This window comes from Anopheles coluzzii, chromosome 3 (genome assembly GCF_943734685.1).
Source record: "Anopheles coluzzii chromosome 3, AcolN3, whole genome shotgun sequence".
Lineage (NCBI taxonomy): Eukaryota > Metazoa > Arthropoda > Insecta > Diptera > Culicidae > Anopheles > Anopheles coluzzii.
In genome coordinates, this window is record NC_064671.1 from 75154477 (window position 1) to 75176000 (window position 21524).

Below are 21524 nucleotides of genomic sequence, written 5' to 3' on the forward strand. Positions count from 1 at the left end.
TGTTGGAAAATAAATGATTTATACGGCACGTAGAATGCGGCCAGACGCAACTTTAACCAATGTGTGTGTGTGTGCGTGTGTTGAACTTTCTATCGAGAGCGGGAGAGCGATAGAACGAGAAAGAGAGACGCCCAAAAAGCTCTCCATTGTTCGGCAAAGCAAAAAAGAAAGGATCAGCAATCTGTGGACCGCGACCAGCGCCGCCTCAGCAAATCAAAGTTCCACCGGGTAAGCGCGTCCTCTTGTCACACTAACACAGTTGCAGGAGCTGTTTTTTTCCTCTATCCAGACACTGCCCCACCGTCCCCATACCGGCCTCCACACTGTCCCTGCGCCTGCTAAAGGGGTGTCGGCCGCCTGGTTCGTTGCGCGCGCAAACGCGAACAGCGTCCTCCGTCGACGAGGAACGAGAAAAGGATGGTATGGGTGGGCCGGAGACCACAAGAAGTGACTCCCGACAATGCCCTCCACACCTCTCGTGGCGTATCCTGTATCCTGAGGTGGGGGAGCTCTTTTGTTGGAGCCAGCATTCCCCCTCGCTCCGGTGCTGTGACGCCACCACCAACGCCACCAATCCCGCAATACGGCAGGCTAGAAGCCGGCTACGGCTCGTTTAGCCGCCCCATGAAATCTAATTTTATCCTTCAACGGTTCGCTTTTTGTGGGCGATGTGTATGTGTCTTTGTGTGTTGGCGCCCGGGGGCAGACACGCTGGAAAAAGCGTCGCGCCTTTTGCTGCAAATTGGCACGAGCGCGCGTCCTTTGCCCGGAGGACTTTCGAGTCGGCATTGCACAGCGTTTCGTCCTTATCGTCGGTAATTTAATGGAAGAAATCAGTTTACGCTTGAAAGTATGTTAAAGTGTTCCACCCCCTCCCCCCCGACTTCATATGCAAGATGAAACGCTGGCAGAAAAAGCCGCTAATTGCATACTCACGATACAAAAAAGAATAAAAAAAAAATCGCTTGCAGTACCACGCTTGGAAAATGCTTTCCACATGGGAAATGAAAGGCATACAGCTGCTACTGGAAGCAGGCCGGTGTGTGGGTATATAGGAGTGTGGAAATAAAATTGTTTGGCGTGGCCGGTTATTTTTCCCTCCACGCCGACATAAAGAGCTGCGGGCGCCATGTGCAGAATTTCAACGTGCTGGAAAGCGCGTCCTATTTTCTTCTCCCTCTTTCCATTGGGTCGGTGGCACTCAGAGGAAAGAGAGAAAAAAAGTTGTACCACTCACACACACACACACAGCCAGGAAGATATCCTTGTTTTACCGCGCTCTAATGCCACACCAACACATGCAGCTCCGAGAGAGAGAGTGAGCGAAAGAGAGAACTCATTTTCCTCCCGCGATTGTTGGCACGTATACCAACAACACCTGGGCTTATCAGGGCGCCACACACTACCATCAAGCAGCAAAATCGCACTCACACACCAACACAACTGGGGTTGGAAAATTCATCCCCCTTCGCAGCGTTTGCCGGGTCTGTGTGCGCGCCCAAATAGACACACCGGGCACTCACCAGCGTGCACACGCGCGCCTGTGTAGATGCACATTAGTATTGATCGGCCCGCATCCTTTTACCGGGGCCGTATCCCAGTTTGCAGGGCGCGCGCATATCACGCCCTTCCCAAACAACTTCCACTGATGTGTATGTAACTGTGTGTGTGTGTGTGTGTGTGAGTGTGTGCGCCTGTGGTAGTAGTGCCTAGCAACAGTGCCACACCGAGGATTTCCCATTTTGGTCGTTGTGAGACACCAACCAAACCCCTTTTTCTCACCCCCTTGTGCCACCTGTGTCCCCCCTTGTTAACGGCTCTAAATCCGGCCACCGACAAAAGGGGGGGGGGGAGGAAAGGAACGTTTGGGTGGAACATGCACAGGATTACAGTCGGGTGAAACGGTACCGCGCCCGACCTGTATGTGTGTGTGTGTGTGTTTGTGTGAGGGAAAGATCCTGGAGTGGCACCAACAGGCGAGGGGGCCCGGTGTTTTAGGACGCCGACGCTCTGGACGCTAGAATCATTTTCCCACCACACGCACACACACACACACATAAAAATACAAAGGCGTTTTCCAAGCTCCACGACAAAAAGGACAGGGAAGGATGAAGAGAGAAAGAGAGAGATAGAAAGTAGCTTTTTCCTGACAGTCGTTTACGGTTATTTTCCGTGGAGTCGAGAAAAAAGACAGCGAAAAAACCGGGTAAACGGAAAATGAAGTTTGAATTGCACGCGGAAAAACGCGGAACGGATTTTGCCCGAGAGAGGGCGGAAAACCGAACATCAAAAGAAATGTGGTAGTGGTGTGTGTGTGTGTGTGTGCAAGCTTTTCATTTCGCTTGCCCAATTTGTACACTTTTTTTACTTGCTTTGAGACCGAGATTGAGTTTCCTTTTTTTATTCCAGGAAAATGTCTACCACTGAACGATGACCGGCAAAAGTCTGCCTGCCCTCACACCTCAGAGACACTCAGTTTTTCTCCGATTTTCATCTCCAACCTGTCGCACACACCACCTTTCTCTCTCTCTACTTCCATTTCATTTCCCGATTTTTTTCGTGATGGCGCGCTAGTCGGTACTTTTCCCATAAAATCGTGTCCCCGAATTGGCTGGAGAGAATTCTTCATTATCCTTCCTCTCTCCCCCGGTCCGGAACATGGTATAGTATGGTCCATTTCCTGTGGCTTGTGCTGTTTTCGATGCTTTTTCTTTCGATTGGCACAGGGAGATTTCGTGCACGACGGCTGTTGCTTGCGGTTTGGGCTCGAGGCGTTATCGCTCCATTGCCGCCCTTTATGCTTCGCAACAGGCAGTGCCAGCAAATGGAACACACACACACATTTCCACGTCACGGGGCGCGGTTGGGATTTCTTCTTGTGCGTGTGTCCTGCTGGAGATGTTTTCTGAGGAAGAGAGGTATTAATCCTGCCGTCGGGCTGCCGAGGACGCGCCACTGTTTATTTTTTTTCTGCTTCTCCCCAGGCTACTTGGAGCTGAATCCGTCGCCTGCTGCTGAGCGGATCTATTCGTTCTGCAACAAGCACACGTAATAAGCTTACTTATGTGCTTCCCGCGCATTAGAAGATGAGCTTAATGCAAGGGAGCAACGCAAGAGTTAGGCAGGCACAATCTAGGAGTAAGCGGCAAGATTCGACCTAAATTTGTCAAGATGATGATGATGGCGATAAACTCCGACGTGCTTATAAGTTTTGTGCTAGTCTTTTTATGTGAAAACTGTTGTATGTTCTCTGGCAAAATACCATATTCTATGCGAACATCCAACATGTTTACTTGCAGATTATTTTGATCAAAATAATAATGTGTTTATCGAAACAAGGAATTTCCCCAAATTAGCCGCAAAAAGAACAGCACGACTTTTCGGAAAATTATGTTTGAGTTATATACGTAGGTTTTAGATTTTCGGCAACCTGAATAGCTGAACATCTTCAGGATGCTATTGTCAATTATCCCAAACAAGACATCGAAGACATCAGGACAACTTGCACATCCACAGACATGATGATAATTTCATTGTTACACCAAAATATGCAGAAATTAGGGATTTACTTTCTATTGGAAGTAAATTTATTATTTTGTAACGATCTACCAGAAATTGCAGGTTTTCCCACTATTAACTGGTTGGTTCTTATAACTTTTTGGGATCGTCTCACGGTTTATTCTTCGTAACCCTTAGATTTTTGGTTAGTTTCCACGATTTATTGGTATCGTCCGATTGGACATCAAACTATGGGTTCAGATTTTAGAAAAAATCGTGGGAACACACACAAAAACAAATATCACATATTGGGAGCAACCAAAGTTTTTTGGGAGACAACCAAACCAAGATTGCGAAACCCTGTAAGCAAAACACCAAAAAGGCAATTCATTGTACATTTGACAATTCATACGTCATATCAGCGTCATTTGTTTCAAAACATGTTTAAATTGGCCATCGCATCTTTGTATATCAATTCAACAATCCTCCAGTTTCTGGGAGTAGTCGTCACCTGTTTAAAAGAATATTCCGAGTATTCCGAGAAACAACACTTTTCAGTTTAAAAAAAAACTGTTTGAAGAACTACTATGGGCAGACACTATGCTCTTTCTCTATTTCTTATTCCACATGGTCCGTGCACACACGTTGGAATGCCAACTTTTATTAATTAATTTATAGCTTCTCATAGACACTTTGCCCCTCTCTTGGTACTGTACACGTCTAGGCATTTCGTGTTTGCCCCTACCTCGCGTGTATCTTCCTCCTCTCCAATCGTTTAGTTTACCAACGAATGGAGTTGGGCGAGGGCTCTCTCGCATACCTTAAGCAAAGGTATCCCCTATATTCGGCTAGATGACACCACCCGTCAACAGATCGCCCAATCGCGGCGTTCAGTTTCGGGGAGTTGCCCCATTACACATACCTCGGACGGGTGGAGTGCATTAAAATGCTAATTGAATCATTGGCACCTCGATAAAGACGCGCAGCACACCACCACTACCGCTCATTATCAATGCAAACAGAACTGCACACATATCCATAAGCGGTAAACAAACTTTCCCATATACACACACACTCGACGCGTATCATTTGTCGGAAGGAGTGCCCAGGCCCTTCCGGAATGCAAATACTTTGAAACTGAAGGACAGTCACGGCAGGACAGACACTGAAGGGTTTATAACATTTTGAGAAGGAGGGAGGAGGAAGTGTTATCTAATCGGCATAAGGAAACCCATCACACCGAACGAACGACGGCGTTGAGGAATCTACACACACACAACAGTAGCCTTGACACACGGAAACCGGTCATTCCAGTTCCGGAGATCGAATCGGAACGGTTCACGCATCGGTTCTGTGACGACAGCAGAACAGTTTCTGTGACTCTGTGTGTGAGTTTATGCTGATGGTGTTGTTTCCTCGACTAAACCGTCCACCATCCACCGATGATTACGATGAGGATAATCTAGTGCGCGATGATGATGATGCATTCAGAAACACGACGAGATGGAATGTCGTCCCGCTTTCCGACCCGACCATTCGGGCTCTAGAATCGTCGATCTCCCACTCACTTGCAGGGGAGGGAAGAACATTGGGCCGGTAGAAGATGGGAAACTGATTGCCAGCACCGGAATCGGTTCACCGGTCGTCAGTCACCGGGTGCTACTGCTGCTACTGCTGGAGGTCGTCCCCATCACGACGAGGTCATCTCCCCAGCTGGACGACACGAGGAACATCTTCTTCCGCATTCTGTATCGCGGTCCGGCTCTAGATTTCAACAAGTCCGGGTGCTCCGCTACAAGCAACACTCACATCAACGACCACGGGGTGATGATGGTGATGATTTGCATAATTGAAGGCGCTCTCTCGCACTCGTCACACCATTCGCCCACCCACAGAAAGTTGTTTAATGAGCAAAGAGCAGAAGCATAACCAGCAGTGTTGCGCGAAAGCCACACAAACCACTCTTTCGTGCTGCGCTCCGCTGCCTCTCCCCGCAGGAGACTCATTATTGTCGCTTTAAGCGTTGCTTTTCTCGCGCCACACACCGGGCGCATAATTAGAAACATAAAGACTCGCACGCTCGCCAGCATAACTACCAGCAGCACGCGATGAGCGCGAGCGCGCTCGAGGTGAGCCTTCCTGTCCTGTCGTGTTTGTTGTTTTGCCCGCTTCTCTGCGCCCGGGAAGGAGGAACAAAGGCGAAACTGGAACCAAAACACCAAAACCCCCGGAATGGGAAAGGTATTTCGGCTGGTCGTAATCTTCCGACCGAATTCCAGCGGAAGTGACGCGTCGTTGGACTTTGAGGGAGAATTTCCTGGAAGGTGTATTCCCCAGCATGCACCGGGGGGTACGTGGCCAAAACATTCCACCACAAAAATGTGATAAAATCAATCCATCCAGAAAACATCAAACTTCCTCCCCTTGCGTTTGTTTTTTTGGTTTGAAGGGGATTAGATAACTTTAATCAACTCACGTAATGCGTGTCACAGAGAGCGCCTACAGGCTGCTTTTGGATCGGGCACGTCCCACGCTGTGTGCTTCGTGATCGTTCAACAATCGTCCGCACACACTCGATGAAGATTTCATCATTCCGTAGAAAGGGAGAATGCCCGCTGCTGATGATCCCGCTGCACGAACGAAAGTCTCATCGTCCAAACATTCCACACTTTCGTCCACACAACTGGAATGTGTCTCGTCCGAGCGCCACACCAGAAAAAAACAACCGAAAAACCTGTTCAACGGTTGAAAGTTACAGCAACGACACGGAGGAGAGAAAAAAAACATATTTTCGTTTTCCTTTAGCCTTCGTATCCCGTACCCCGTATAACACTACACTCTCCGCCATCGAAAGAGGATCACCACTTGCTTGCTTCTGTTTTCGCAGTCAGGCATTCCCGGCCTGATCCTTTTTATGTCAAGAGATACAACAGATAAAGTAACAAGCTTTTTTTGGGGGGAAGGAAACATCTCCCCGTCCCCGTCAGCTAGGGAAAAGTCAATGAACTTCTCCGTGTGGCCGGTGTTTGTGTTGCGCGCGGTGGCCGACGGAATCATTATTTTGGAATGGCTATGAAATAATATTGCAAACAGGGCTAGATTGAAGTAGATACTGCTGTGCAGGGTACTTGAGCAATTTAGCCACAGAAATCTGCATTGCAATTGAAAAGGATGGAAGAAAAAAGGCTCTCTGTGTGATTGCTTTTGCCTTCTGTAATAATGATATGCTGGAATCTTCTGTGAGCAACTCTCTGAGTAGGACATTCGGGCATTGCTAGAATGACTACTCTTGAGACAAGCAATAACGTTTACAATGTATACAGATAAAATAAAGATGTCAATAGTCCGTATGTACGACAGCTGTAACATTCTCCAATTTCCAAAAACCTTAATTCTGAGCTTCTACGTAGAAAAAAAATCTACGTAGACTTCAAGCCAAAAGTCGGCTGTACTTGATGAAAAAATAATCAACTTTAATATTAAGTCTACAAAAACCCTAACAAGCTCTCAAAATGCTAATGGCTTAATCTGAAACAAAATACCACTCCGGTTCGAAGGACCAAAACCGAGGGTGCAAAATGGAAGAAAAAAAAAACAACAACACAACCCAACCCGCGTCAAACCGAGGCCGCTCCGTCAGAACGAACCACTCAAAAGTAAGGTTATGTTTGTTTACTCGGGTAAAACACTCCAGCACCCTCACGGTCCATCGGGGTCCATCATCTCGATTGATCGTCGAAAGGGGTGCGATGAGGACCTGGAGAGGATATGTTGCCACGCTTGACCCACACACCACCGAAAGCACACGAAAGTGTGGGTTCGCATCGGTTGGTTATGGGTTGCGGGTTTTGTTGGTTGGCGCCTTTCAGACACGGATTGTTATCCTTTGCACGCTGTGTGGCGCTGTGTCCCCGGTTTGGACATGAGGCGGCGGTGGCGGCGGCTTGGTGCACTTTTACACTCTCTGTTTGCTTTTGTACCCCTGGCAAAGGCGAAAGTCCGTTGGAGCATGAGCCTGGAAAAGGGTCAATATTTGCTCAAGCTCCGTTGGACAGCTCACATTAGGAACACGGGAGTGAGGGTTGGCGTTCTATCATCGTGCCATATTAACCAGCCAAGGGTGCATTACTTCAACGGCTTCAAAACGAGCGATCTATGGCGTGCGGGCGACATAAATGTAAATGATAAATGCTAATCATGTTATCATTCTAAATGAATCCATGCAGAGCGTTGGTGGTTATCGTTGCTCTTGGCTAGAGTGGTGGAAACATTTTGTGTTTACCGATTACACTTGAGACACGCAAATTAGAGGTAGAAAATGTCTTTTAACATGACTTTTAAATAATAAAATAATAATAAATAATTTTTAATTTAAAAAAATCCATACTTCCAAATCCCATCTTTAAGCTCTCATCTGCAAAAATACTTTTAAAGACTGATTCAACACACCACCGAATAAATTCCCATAAAACAAACGTTTGCAACATTAACACCATTTTATCACAATTTTTAGGACACTGCAAAATTTGGGTCAATTGTTCGTTGCTTTCCTTTCTATTTATGCCTGCGATAAACAGCTCTTTTCCACCTCGTAAACCGATCCATACCGAACGAGAGCGACCTCGATAAGTGAGTTTAAAGCCCAGAAACAAAAGAGAAACACGGCGTCCGGCGTCAAAGAGCTCCAATTACGCCACCGAAGTGTTAACGCAAACGCTAATTTCCGATGCGAAATTCATTGATTGCTCCACCGGTGCACATTCTAGCGGAAGCTCCCAAAATGCAACCGAATGTGAAAACTCTAGGAGGGAGTGAGCTCTCGCTTTTCCCCCCTCACTTTTGCTCAACCGCGTGACAATGAAAGCGAACTCTGGCCACATAACTTTCGCCGTATCGCTAGTGGATAATGTGAACCCGCGAGTAATAAACCACAATTATGGCCCGTGCGTCCATAATGGGCTCCGCCACAAAAGGCGTTAGATGGCAATGGCAGGGCCGGGCCGGGGGTATCGCCTACTCCACAGGGAGCGCACTGTGTACCGACGACACCGTGACAGCAGCAGCAATTGTGCTCCAAATCTATGCCGCCGGAAATTCGATGACTTGCAGCTAATGTTACGGGTACGGGACACGGGTCCCCACAGCGCGAACCTGGCGACACGTGGCGACGATGCCGATTAACGCGGAAAATTGATTAGCTTCATCTCCGGCCCTCGTTAGCACCTATTTTCTAGGCCCTTTCTCCCTTTTACTCCTCCTACTGTTGCCGGTGTTCGCTTTCACTCCACCACAGTAGCAGCTGGTGAAGTCCTCCCTTTGCCTCCAAAGAATGCACCAGGAAGGTAAAACTGCCGGGAGAGAATTATGATTGCCCAACAACGCTGAGTACCTTCTCACAATGGGTGTGTTTTGAGTGCTGAAACACGGCACGACAGGAGACAGGAGGTGTCCGAAACGATTACGAGAGAATGTGTAAGACGATATCATTACGAATTGATGGGGGTTTGTGTTCTGGACTTTTATTGCCCCAACGTCAAGGGAGGTCGTCGTCGCCCGCCTTACCGCGGGAGAGATTTACTGCTAAAAGACCCTTCAAAACTGTGTTCACAATTGAAGCATGCATATTTTAAACCAACCAACACCCATCTGCCTGGAACTTATTTGTTGGAAAACAAAACAAATCACTGTGAACAAAAAAAAACCCTCATTACCAACGGAAACGCAAGCAAGCGCGCACCCCTTGAAAACCAACAAACAGTAGCCAGCCAGATCTAACAGCGTACCGTGAAGTGGAGGAAAATCGGGGGCAAACATAAGCTGCTCAACCGCAACCGAATTTCGTTCACGACCAATGCCACACAGTCCAGCGGCTTTCCAGTGAGGTTTTGTTACAGATCGGTTGAAATTGTATGACTGTGTACGAGCGCTTCCTTTTTTTCTCACTCATTTTCAATACCCGAACGAGGGGTGTAAAACTGGAAAAAGGTGAGGTTTTGGGGCATGGAAGTTGGGGGAGGTACACAATTGTTTAAATCACCTTTTGTGGCTACTTTCTCTAAGCTTTAACCGAATGTTTCCGAACCCTCCTCTCCCAAAGATGGTGCAGCACCGCGATCCCAGCGAGGAGAAATAGGAAACTAGAAGAAAAACCAATTATTTCTACCCGTTGCTTTCCAGATCGTACCCCCTGATTGCATTTCGCACCGTTGCTAAGTTTAACAATTTGCCTAAGTGCCACGGATAAAATCTAAGGCACCTGTGCCGCGTGTGGCTTGCATTTTTACTTACTTTCTCTTCACAAACAGCTGAACTGAAGACGGTACGTGTAGTGCATAATGTAGAATTTGATGTGCACAATTTACGGATTATAGAGATGTACATTATATTGAAATTTTTACAGGATCTTTCGTTCGATTCAATAGAATAGATCGACACCAAGACAATATATTCCATTGATCTCAATTCTTCTGAATTTCTGGATCAGTCCTCAAAATAAATGCATAGATCTTGAAGACTATGAGGGCGTACAGTATGCAGTGTAAGATATTTGCAAACTGGAAGATGTTAAATTGGAATTTCATGAATTTTCGAATATTCCCAACGATCGTCCTCTGAACCAATCAGATCCAAACCAATAGATCCTGTAACATAGATCAGTGCCTGGATCTGATTTCAACGTAAATTTAGCAAACGTGGATGTATCGATCACCACCTAGAACCTTTCCAACCTGGTCGGAATTCATCAGAACCATTAGATCCTCAAAATAAATGCATAGATCTTGAAGACTTTGAGAGCCTGAAGTATGTAGTGTTAGTTATATGCAAACTGTGAAGACATGTGAAATGGGAATTTTGTGTATTTCTGAATATTTCCAACGATTTGTCATCTGAACCAATAATCTCCTCTGAACCAATCAGATCCAAACCAATAGATCCTGTAATTGAAAGATCTATGGCTCCATGACGTCTAAAATCTAGAATATTTGAAAATTTGAAGAGAGTAAGGTACAAAACCCTCCTTTCACGAATTTCTGAACAGTCCCAACAAATTCTAGACAACAAAGAATAAAACCCTGCTTTGCCAATCTTCCAGCACCAGCAAAAGTACTCCTGACGATTAAATGTCCAATATAACATGCACTATCGCTGCAGCTGCCTCGGGTGTGCAATTTATGCGTTCTGCAACGTGACAGAACTGCTGAGTGAAAATGAAATAAAAACAAACACTAGACAAACCTTCTGCTTACCTCCCTCTTTCGGCATGTCATCTCCTCCTTTGAAACGCAAAAACGCACATTCCATCCCGGAAAAGAGTCATCACACACACGTCGTCGTCGATAGGTTCTACCGACATCCCGCTCCCAAAGCCCCGCGCTCTCGTGTACCATACGTAGTTTGAAATATATGCATAGACGTTTCCAACCCTCTCGGAATTGCCGCCCGGTGGCTGACTGGCTCCTGCCAAAGCCCCAGAGCACACAAATACAATGCCGTACACATTGGAGGAGTACAGCATTCCACCAAGGCCCATTGCCTAACGGCTTGCCTGGCGTTGACGTACCGAGCGCGCTCGCGTTCATGTCAATGATGACTGTTTAAGTAAACATTTTAATAAGATTACTGCATTCTTTACGGCAATGCACACACATGCACACACCGGGAGCGCATACACCCCTTCCATCCCGTTCCATTCCCACCTATACCGCTTCGCTCGCTTTGTCTTATTAACCATTGACTGTAATTTCATGAATTATTGCATCGCTTGTCGATGCATGTTCCGGGCGCGCTGATCGCTTACACCCTCTATCTCTCCGTCGATCGTCTATAAATAAAAGAGGGGGACGTGACAAAATACACGACGCAATAAATTCAATCATATTCTCCGCTGCAATGCATCATCTTCCTCGGCGACGCGCAGCAGCAATTCATTCAGGATTGTTTGAGAAGGAGGCAAAAAAAACACAAAATGCTTTTCAATTCTTTTCCCATCGCTCGATAATTTGCGTAGTGCAATAAAACAGTGAGAGCAAATTGTGCATCAGCGAACATGATGGGTTGATGGTGGATGGTGCAATATCGTTCGAGCTAGAAAATGTTTTACCTCGGCGTTTTAGTTGCGGCTTTACCCGAGAGCAAACCGCCCGTTGGGCACTGCACCTGTGAGAAGGGCAACATATACAGTTCTAACCACAGCTGTACTCTACACTCTAGGGCCCTCACCGCCAATGTCATTTCATTACGAGCCACAGTAAAACCACAAAGCACGCGGTGAAAAGAAAGAGCGCCAGCATGGCGCAAGGTTTATTCTACAATATTTTAAAACAAAAACCACGATCATCATCGTTCCCCAAGGTACGCCGGCGTCAACCGACTGGAAAATGGGTAGTAAAGTGATATTTGTTCTCATTGCAAAAGTGTACCACAGTCCTCCGCGGTGGTAGAACCGTGGACGGAATCAGAAAATAGATTTTACATGATCCAAGCAAGATAACCGGCGGTGTTTCCGCCCGCTCGTGTAAATTATGGCTCTTTTAGTTTGATCTCTATCGAAGCCTGAACCCATCCATCTCAAAGTTCCAAGTTGTGCCGTTGGTGAATATATTCCCACTATTGCACAAACAAATTGACCAATCATAAAGCACAACCTTAAATTAGTGGCCAGTCTTTAGAGGGAGCGAGCGGCGGGGCTTGATGTAAATATTATTACTGGAGAAGGAGCACTATCCGTAGGGCGATCCTCAATGGAGCTAAAAAGCAAACGCAAAAAGGTACTATATCCGCACAATCGACCAGGCGGCAGCAGAACTAGGTGAGGTTGAATGCATTCCAAAGGAACTGGCAAAGGTAGTAAAAACATTCCCACGGGATTGAGCCTTGCCCCCTCTTTAGGTTATCGTTGGAGGACTTTACATTCTAAAATGAAATAGATGAACAATTGAATTGTAACAATGTAGAACTCTAACTTATTCTGATATCTGATTCTATAGTAATATTTTCATTTTGAAGTTGAACTTTTCAAAAGCAATATACAAAGAATTGGAGTCTTCCTGTGGCATTTGAATATATGTTTTAAAACTCCCTACGTTGTTCTTTGATAAAAAAAAACTGCTCTGCTTTTACTAATTCCGATTTAATTACCCTGGCAAAGTCCTTGAAGTCCATTCTTCCCTCTCACACTCCATTTCCTAGGCATTCCTCGCCCAATGCTGCTCCATTCCAGAAGCAACCACAACACTTAACATAGAATTTATTCTCAGCTTGTCACATACCTCACTAATGTAACCATTTGAGGCGTAGAGCTGAAGCTCGTGTGTTGAGTGACGTGCATTTGATTCACCTCCTCATCCTCCTCCTCCTCCCGAGTGATGAGTGGAGCGTATATGTCTCTGAGCACACTTTTCTAACGGGCACACACCAACCAACCAAACACTTCCGCAAAACCTGCCTTTCGCGCTGAGCCGATGAGAGCGCGAAAAGCAACAACACCAACAACACACCAATCGCATCAAGTGAATGGCGGCAGAATCACATTGCGCCACCGCGGTCGTCAGCCGCGGAGGTGGAGGTGAAGGGATTGCTGCTTTGTCATCCACCAGCAGCGTGTATGTAAATTAATTGCATAAGCGTGTGGCAAATCGCATATTTTACCACCCGCACTCGTCTACTAGCGCTCCATCCCCCATATACACACACAGTATATGGCACACTACTAGCGCAGTACTATCCGCACTACCGGAATAGCGTCCAGCGAAGGCAAAACCGGACGCTGCCTCCAGCGGACTGCCAATCTACACACAAACACACACACACACCGAGCTGGACAGACAGTTCGTCGCTTGTCGCGGCGCAAGTCTATTGTTTGGCGAATGACGAAAAATTACCGTCTCCCCGGCGTTCCCGGCCGCCTGTGTGGGCCATCTCGGTGTCACATTTGCACACTTCACATATGCTGAGCTGGGGGAGAGGTAGAGGATTTTCCCCTTTCCTTCACACACACAGTACCATTGCGTTTTGGGAGGAAGGAAACGTGTGGACGTACTAATGTAGCGAGTGGTTTGGTCATAAAAATAGAGTCACACAACGGTTCGCAGGCCGTTTTATATGCTGTTGCTTCTTTTCCAGCGTGTATCAAGGTGGCCATTAAGCACACACTGGATGCAACAGGTAGTTTGCCAGATTTTCGAAACCCCATAAAACGGTACAAGCGAAGAGAGCGCGAAATGCGTTGTTTCGTTTTTCGCCTTCTAGCACCTTCTACGCGAATGTTTTTTTTCTGTTTCCCACCTTTACCAACATCAGTTCCGGTGCACACAACATTATGCAGCTGTAATCGGATGTCAGGTGCTGTCTATTTTTGACTAATTGTCACCCACTTCCGGGCTCGGGGGGGAAAACAAGCGCGTAAAACAACCACGGCACACGGCACAAAGCGATCACCGCACCAGCCGATATCGGATAACCAGTACCCGTGCAGTACGAAAGCCGTTAGCCGTCCGGGCCCGGGGCCCCGTTAGCTTGATGGAGGGCACACCACCAAACAAGCGCATCACAACTGATGGCGCTGAGGTGTAATCCGGGAGGGGGCCCGCACGTTCGTAATCGCTTCCGTTTAGGCTGCAATCAGCTACACGTTACATTATTTTGGGCTTGCGCTGCACAGTCTGACTAGCATTTTTGGTAGTATGTGTTTTTGTGTTTGCTTTTCTTTGCAGCCACGTTTTGTTATCCGTTAGTATCGGCGTTTGAATTTTCCCGTGCCGCAACCACCACGCGATTTCTAAACGAACTGACCCCGAAAAAGCCCCGTGCTTAAAATGGTGATTAGTGGCGAGCTTGTATCAAAATCCCGCGTCCGAAATAATGAGCGGAAAAGGTAAGTAAAAGAAAAAGCCTTGCCACCGAACAGTGCTCCTCTTGGCAAGTGATTTTCGACAATAATTTAAATCTTGCCGCCAGTCAGTCAAACCCTCGGTCAAACAAATTGACTGACCCAGCGCCGGGTGAAATGTTGCTTTAAAATACGACCTTAATTGCAAATAGGCTCTTTTCTCGCGCGACGCATCGAAAAGTGCTTTTCCGTTTGCCCTTACCTGCAACGAGAGGGAGAGAAAGATAAAAATAATAATCAATAAAATGTGTAGATGGAAAAGTAAAAGTATATAGTTTTGCTGGCATTAGCCTTATCTATAAATTGAATTAAATAACTTTGGGAAGCGGGCTTGAGTAAAATTAAAATAAATGCTTTAAACGACAGCAGTCACTCAGGTAGAGATGAAACGCCAAATAATTAAAGTCTCTATAAATACATAGAAAAACAAACCAATTACCATTTTCAACAATGGAAAATTGAGAAAAAAAGAGTAAAGTATGGGATTTGGTGTAAGGTAACATCTCATTGATCTTTAAGCGCATAGATAGATATGCAACTATTGGTATATGCCTGATAACTGCGAGTGGACATAGAAATGATTAACAGTATAGATATAAAAAACTCCCAAAAAACAAAGTTGAAAAGTTGTACAGTAAACTATTGCAAAAAAATTAATCAAACAAAAAGCTCAATGCCTTTGAAGTTAAAAAAAATAAGTTATCGAAACTTTTGGCAAAGGTCTGTGTTAAAGTGTTATAAAATAAAACAAACAAGTATTAAAACAGTTGCCACATTAACAAGTATTGGGGCCTTTCACGATACTAGCCAGCTTTTTTTTATATGGAGTTTGAAAGTTGGCGGCTGAAATCATGTCATCACTCCATTCAGTCTTGATTATTCTAGCCTCAAAGCTAGAATTAGATTCGAGTACCTGATCGAAAACACGGTGTTGTTTACATTTACCCCAAGGTTCATTAAAGAGATCAGATGGTGGAATCTAGAATCAAAGTGTATGTAGTCCAGGTGGTCTCATATTATGTTTTTTAAAACCAAATTTGAATATCACTTTTTAACAGAACGAGTGAAAACTTTTGCTCAAACAAGCTTTCTGGAGGCTTGACGAATACTCAAAACAATCTTAAAATCTTCATTCAGATGCAGAAGCGATAAAAATCAGCCTTTTAAATTCATACACCTTGGGATAAGCCCACCTGTATATTATACCCACTTAGATAGCTGCTCGAAAACTGCTATACAATGCAAATAGCTGACAGGCTGAAATTTCTTAACTTAAAACGGAAATGACCCCAGAATTAGATTCGAGTACCTGCTCGAAAACATGTCAACACAAGCTTGTGTTTTCATTTATACCAAGGTGCACTAAAGGGATCAGGTAGTGCAATCTAGAATCAAAGTGTATGTAGACTGTTTTTTATAACAAAAAATGAACGTCACTTTTTGACAGGATGGGTCAAAACTTTTGCTCAAACAGGCTTTCTGATAGTAGCCTAATGAACACAACAAACAGCTTCATTCAGAATCAGAAGCGATAAAAATCAGCCTCCTAAATACATACACCTTAGGATAAGCCCATCTGAGCCCAGCTGAATGTGTATAATTTCAGCAAAAGGAATAAGGGCAAATTATTGGTATTGCAAACCGAAGTAAAATGAATCTTATATTTCCCCTTCAGACTGTCGTTGCATACAGTTTTGCTGCTCGATTTCATTACACTTAACAGTCGAAACTAAATTACTAATGCATGCCTGCTGTACGTTTTTAAGCGAACACGCGGCGTATCGCCAACAATACCAAACATTTTGTTTCACTTTCCGCTGCTTTGTTTTAACAGTTTTCCAAAGGGGAGTACAGCATGTTTCACCCAACTACAACGTTACTTAAAGCGCGTGAAGCATAAACAAACGTGTACAAAAACCTCTCCCCTTCCTTTTACTTGTTCTAAACAATCCGTACACCGTGTATATGTGTGTTGGGCAACGTCAATAGAAACTAATGGTTCGAACATTGCTCACAAAAATGCCACAGAACGAGAATAATGGTCCCCGCTTCTTCCTCACTCTCTCTTTCTCTCTCTCTCTCCGTACACAGCTTCAGCAATCGTTTACTGCTCGGTTATGTATCCATCAAATATTCCACTCCAAATACATTCGTCTTCCCTTCCCTCGTTAATGGGTCACTACTACTCGTTTCCCTCCCAAAACCACGCCAATTCAACTAACCCCCTTCCACTGTTCCCCCCGTTTGCATTCCCCGACACCCCACCACAACGCACCACCATTAATCTTTCAATTAATAAAGCATTAGGTAATTGATAGGGAAGGGAGAGCGCGACAAAGACATTTCCAGCTCGACCCCCATCCCGATTCAACCCCGATGCAGTTGATTATGATACACGGAGGCGCGAACGCAACATGAAGAAGTATGCGGGAGGGGCATTGTTTGCTGACACACGTCCTCCCCCCCCCCCCCCCCACAACCCCTTTTTCCTTGCCACCAACAGGCGCCATCATAAGCACACAAGCGAGTGGATTCTCCCTTGCTTAAAGGTCCTCCCCTTTTGCTGGAGAAAGAAATTCCACCGCGAACGAACCCGGTCGACCGGACCAACCAGCCCAATGGATCAAAATGTTAAGTGATCGCTATTTTCGGGGTCGTATCATTTGACACGGGTTAAAGGGAAGAGCTTTGGCGCCCGGCGGCTGCAACTGAACCGACGGTGTCCATCCGCGTCAAGTTGACCAACCCATCCCCCGCCAAGGGGAACCGTGGGAATGTGGCCGTGTAGAAGGTGTATGAGATGCAAGAAGAAAAGCAAATCAACAACAGGAGGGGGGGAGGAGGAGGTAATAAACACACACAACAACCCCTCCTCGCTGGGGTGAAAATATGTTTGATGAGCCACAGGATGAACACGCCGTGCAACACGTGGTGAAACTCACAGCATACTCCAACAATAACTACAACACACACACACAACGCCGAAATATGGGCGGCCGCTGGATCTTTCTCTTTCTCTCTTTACCGATCGGAAAACACAGAAACAAAAGCCCGCGCGCTGCCAAATTGATGTTGACAGGAGAAAGTTTGAAATAAACATACGACGATGCGGCGCGGGCCGCAAAGAAAGTTCGCCGAGCAGCGGCGATTCGGCATCATCGTTGGCGCATATGTCCGAAAGTGAGGCTACTACACCCGTTTCTCCCCTTCCTCTACGGTTCAGCCTGAAAAGCGCATAACCTGGGGCAGGGTGAGCGAAAGACAGCGCACTCCACCCCGTACCAACCAACAACAAAAAAAAACAAAAATGATCAAAATGATTTGCAATTTGCGGGCGAAAATGACAGCAATTAGTGGGGAGCTCTTGGCTGGTGTTCACAAACCAGTGTGTGCAGAGAGAGATAGACAGAATAGGAAAACGATTTTCCAACGGTGGTGAGGCAACTTTCTCGGGGTTGGCAGGAAGGAAGAACGGCAGAAAGCTAAACGAAGATCATCATTCATTTGCTAATTTCCGTGATTGATGGGTTGAGCCGCGAGCGAGAGTGGTAGCGTTAAAGAAAATGCATTAAAGCTTGCACACAACTCAGAGTATTCAACGAACTTAAATTTATAAATGTGATGTCATTTATGTTTTTCTGCGCTACGAACACGTTAATGCTAATCAACACAGTAGAAATTCATAAAATATTATTCGCACAACGAGAGCCTTACACTCATGCAATCAAAACTCTGCCGTACGTGATGAATGTGTACGAGATTAGCTCTCGCTAAACCTGGAACGGTCCCATAGTACAATCGATAAGCGATTGGCTTCATAACACGCTCGTTATGGGTTCAATACTGCGTTAATGTACGTCGAGACCACGGCTATTAATTTATCTCTCTAGTAAGGTAAGGTGAGGTTCAAATCAGTGTTAATAATATCACCATTGTATAGAGAGATTTCATGAAGACTCGAGGATGGATGGAAAACTCCAATCTTCAGATTTATGATGAATTCAGATTGGACAATAAGTTCGATTTATACAGATAAGCAGTAAAGTAGGTTAAGCCAGTGTGTTTCATTCTTTACTAATTCCTAATCACGTTTTTATTCTTTTTTCTACTGCGTAAGAGTGCATTATCAGTATTTGATTGTGAAACTGAAGTATTGAAATGTTCTAAGAAACGATCAACCACAAGGCTTTTTTGTTGGTTTTATAGCTCAAATATTTCTAAATTAAATGAAAAATGTTTCCTAACTCAATTACACCTCTCCACACCCTCCTGCCAACCAACATGAAGACACCTTCTACCCATCACTCTGATAGGAATGCCCATAAGCAGCGTTTCGCAACAAGGCGGCTCGCCGACGCATTTAATATAATTACAACCGACACACAAACCGATGCATAATGCACCACAACGCTATACTCACCATTGCCCAACGCATTGGGGGGGGGGGACACCCCGCGCGTGTTATGATGGTGTCCTTCACCGGTTCGGACGGAGTTGGTGCGCGTCTTCAACCGCATAATACCGTCACTTTAGCGCGCGCGCGCACACACACAGGATGCTGCTGCCGCACTAATGCATTATTAAACAGCTTATCCTCATCGTTCATCTCCATTTCGTTCAGCGACGTGGTGCGGCTAGCCTACTTCCCTCTCCACACTGCCCCCGTTTAATCGTGACGGTCAAGAATGGCCACCAACGGCTGACAGTTGCATGCCACAGTCGGCGGACGCTTAATTTCGCCACAGTCGCAACTCTTTCTTTCCAGCGGCCACAGCCGGGCAATCGTCCATCCAGACCATACCCCGCAAGAATGCAGTTGATTGTGCGCATTGCGTAGGCCGGGAGAATGTATGTAACCACTCGCTAAATGTGCAGCACACTCAGGGCATTTAACAAAACTGCAAACCGCACTGCTGCTGCTGTCTGCTGCCGCCGCTGGCCTTACACATTGTACAGAGTGTGTGTGCGCGCGCGTGAGTAAGTGTCTGCCACATTGTGCACTTTTCATTAACGCGTTACAGACCCGCGCGCGCTCAACTTATGATTGTGCGCACCCACTCAAGACGGGCTCTGCGAAAGGGGAACGGGGAAAACATGTAACTAAATAAAACAGACCAACGGAGTTTTCCTCGGTCGAACTGATCATCGAACTCGGTCACATGTGAAGTTTATGGGCGTGAAGATCACTCGAACGTCCAACAAGAACACTGTCGCGAGTGATGGTGGTGGCCCCAGCTTGCCAAGAACGACGCATTTCCGGTTGTAGCATCATCAGTGTAACATTGAGGATTGGTGGGATTTGCCCAGAACGTAGGGATTGGGAGTGGAGCAAGCGTGAGCACAACATATGAATGAATTTCATTGAACACGGCAACACACAGCCACTGCAATGAGTGCACAAGACCTCGGTACTTTTCTGATACTCTTCAAATCCGGCTCTGCGTGCATCTGTAAGCAGCACAACACTTGAAAAACATTCGATCCGCGTCACGTACTCCTTCAGAGTCAGTACTTCAGAACAGAGTCGTGATGCGCCAGAGGATGTGCGAGAATCGATGGGAAGGTTATAGCAACACAGAACCCTTTGTCTTTGACCCTAGAAAGAATGTTGAGCCATGTTTGGATGTTCAACATTGAAATAAATGCGATTTTGCAAATACAATCAATGGAAGTTGTTTGCATTTTTGATGAGCAAGGTGTTAATAATATCTTGCAATAACTGTCACTGTGGTGTTAATTCTGCATAAAAACAATCACTTTCCAATGATTTCTTAGCACTCTTTCAAACATATCTTCAACACAATAACATTGGAATACAAAAACATTCCTGATGCTATTACTGATACAAACACAATAGTTTACTTCAATTTCTGTCGTAGCGATCACCATTAAGGCCACAGGCGTCGTACTTTTCACATCTTGACGACCCTCCGGCGTTTCTAAAAAAGAAACACACACACACACAATTCGGAAACGGACCGTATTATAACCCGGCGGTCGCCAACGTCGATGCATTAGGCGGGATAACTTCTGTCGCTGCTGCACCCTGCGCCGGACATATCTACATAAACAAACATTGTTCACCCTCGAGAGGAGAGTTTGATACATCGAACCCTTTTGTAGTTGCAGCTTCCAAACCGGCGACCGAGGGTTTGGGCCGTCCCAATACATCTCACTCATTATTGAATCTTTTGCTATGATGAGGTACACGGTAACCTTCGCCTGGGACGGAACAAAAGATTGTTTACATTTTGCTGCCCTTCGTTTAGTACACGACACCTATGGGGCGGAAAATAAGGGGCCACGAAACGCTCACACGCCCGTGGACGGTGAGATTTTACTAGATGTAGCAGGAAGACACTGCCGGACATTTCGTCAGTGAAGCGGACGCGCGCGCGCGCACACAAGACCTGTCCCGGCATTCGGGATGGTTTATTAAACATGGATCTTGTCTAAATATTTACACAATGCAGACCACCTATTTCAAACATTCGGCACTCACCAGTCACCTTCAATATGCATATGTCAAAAAAGCCAATGATGATTACTTTGCTGGGATCTCAACAGTACCTCACAGCGTCTTTGGTAACATCTTCGTTACCGAGCTTGCCGAGCTCGAATCATTTTTGTGCAGCACTCCAACAACTTCCTGCCCCAAAGTGTAATAATGAGCGTACCGCGCGTTGCGAACAATCTGTACACATTAATCTTGCAATTTCCGACTATATCTCAGGATCTGGGGATATTGCCGATAGCTTGACCTTTCCAAAAAATCTCAAATACATCCCAGAGTACATGGAGACACACACACAGTGCACTAACAAGGAAGAAACATCCAAGTCTTACGACCAGTGCCTTAACAGTATCATGGCCTCTAACACTCAACCTCCCAAAAATCTAATCAGGATGCCCGATCGATCAAACGAGACGTTTCGCCGCAACGCACACACCCGAGGACCTTTAACCTCACGAGGGTTCCTTCCCCACAGAGAAAGACAGAGAGACGGAGCGAGTTCAATGCGATCACGAAAGGCAATTTCCGCGCGGCAGTAGATTGATACATCCTGCCTTTCCATCTTCCCCGGAGCACCCTTCGGGTCTCCACGCTCATTGTGGCCACAAAATTTCGCCTCACTTT

At 45.9% G+C, this 21524-nt stretch overlaps 2 protein-coding genes across 4 annotated transcripts in view; both read right to left on the minus strand.

The window, feature by feature from the left end:
• Positions 1-12851, minus strand: part of LOC120959852 (disco-interacting protein 2) — a 164281-nt gene extending 151430 nt beyond the window's left edge. Inside the window, exon 1 of the mRNA XM_049610297.1 lies at positions 12836-12851. The gene's annotated coding sequence lies outside the window, so the exon portion shown is untranslated. The remainder of the gene's footprint in view (positions 1-12835) is intronic.
• LOC120955349 (failed axon connections) overlaps positions 1-21524 on the minus strand; it is a 51722-nt gene that overhangs the window by 5304 nt on the left and 24894 nt on the right. The window lies entirely within an intron of this gene.